Source organism: Propithecus coquereli, unplaced genomic scaffold, assembly GCF_000956105.1.
Source record: "Propithecus coquereli isolate 6110/MARCELLA unplaced genomic scaffold, Pcoq_1.0 Scaffold96, whole genome shotgun sequence".
Classification (NCBI taxonomy): Eukaryota; Metazoa; Chordata; class Mammalia; order Primates; family Indriidae; genus Propithecus; species Propithecus coquereli.
Window position 1 is genome coordinate 5,001,893 of NW_012155951.1, and position 1,570 is coordinate 5,003,462.

Genomic DNA, 1,570 nt, shown 5'->3' on the forward strand with positions numbered 1-1,570 from the left:
GTTGCTGTGAGCTAGGCTAACACCACGGCACTCACTCTAGCCAGGGCAACAGAGTGAGACTCTGTCTCAAAAACAAAAAAACAAAAAAAAATTTGATGCAGATTCATTGCTCTACTCATTCAGTCATTTTGAATGCCATGGCCACATACTACACATGCTCACCAATGGCATCTAGCGCCCTACTGGCTAGTACAACAAACTTGTCATTGTTCACGCATACACATTGCAGTTCACTCTCCTTGGCTGTCGGGTTACATTGATGTTGCACAAACTTCTTGCTATATTAACAATGGCTGTATACTTTCTGGACGGACCTCGCATATATGTCTACATATATATCTATACATAAAATAATCTATCATCTATTTATTTATCTGTCTATCCTATTGCTGTTGTTTCTGTGAAGAACCCTGACAAATACCCCTGTTAATGGCTCTCTCCTGTTTTCTCCTTTCATTTGTCTGGCCAGCCCTTTCATTTATATTCTTTCTATCTCATCTTCTCATTTTAGTACTCTGCCAATAAAGATCTGGATTTTCCCTCAGAGGGAAGGAACCCCAGGTTATGAGTCCAGAGACTCCCACATAGAGTCTCATATGTGCCTGGCTAAAATAAAGTGATCCTCCTCCTGGTATGTGCAGCTCCCTTGAAACCACAGGCCTCTTTGGATAAAGCCAAATATCAAATAGACCTCTATGTCCTACAGGACCTGCCAACCTATCCTAATCCTTAAATTTGTGGGAAGTTGAGAGGGGTCACCTCTATGTGGTCTGAAGCTGTATAAATCTGGTTCCAACACAAGATGGGACCTCCCTGGGCAGGAGATATGGAAAAGAGCAGCACAAATCTCTTCTGTTGATCACTCAAGTTGTGCCTACCACCTCTTGGTGCTCACTTTGTTATATTGTTTAACATCATTAAATTTGCACCACAACCCTGTGAAATAAAGATTGTTCTGCGAACACTTGAGATAACACAGCCCCTAAGTGTCAGAACTGCAACAGAAAACCACTCCCATAAAGGAACATCCCCCTCACAGTTGTCCCTCTTGGTTGCTCTAGTGGCCGAGGTAATAGCGGTCCCACAGACTCACATCAGGAATGAGGACTGCCCTTAAATTTTAAATCTCTGTAGGTATTTGTATTATATTCTTCTAAAAATGTATATACTTCTAAACACATAATAAGGGAGACCAATGTCCACTAAAATCCATGTTCTTCTTTCAAAATTACAGAGTTGGGTCGAGATTCATCTGTCTTATTGGGGACCACATATCTCAGCCCTCTTTGCAACAAAGCGTTGCCACATAAATTAATTCACAACTGACCTCACAAAATTTGGATGTCTTGGCATACTCTTTTCTATCTTTTTACTGGCTAATATGACCAGAGCATGGCCACTTATGAAGCCATTTTCTGCAGATGGCAAAGCCACTCTTCCCATGTGTCTCTGAATCATGGCAAGAGGGGAGATGCCCACTTGTCAAGAACATCTACTTTGGACTATTACATGAGTAAAAAACAGACCTCTTTATTTCTTAGCCACTGAATTATTTTTGGGTTTCTTGTTA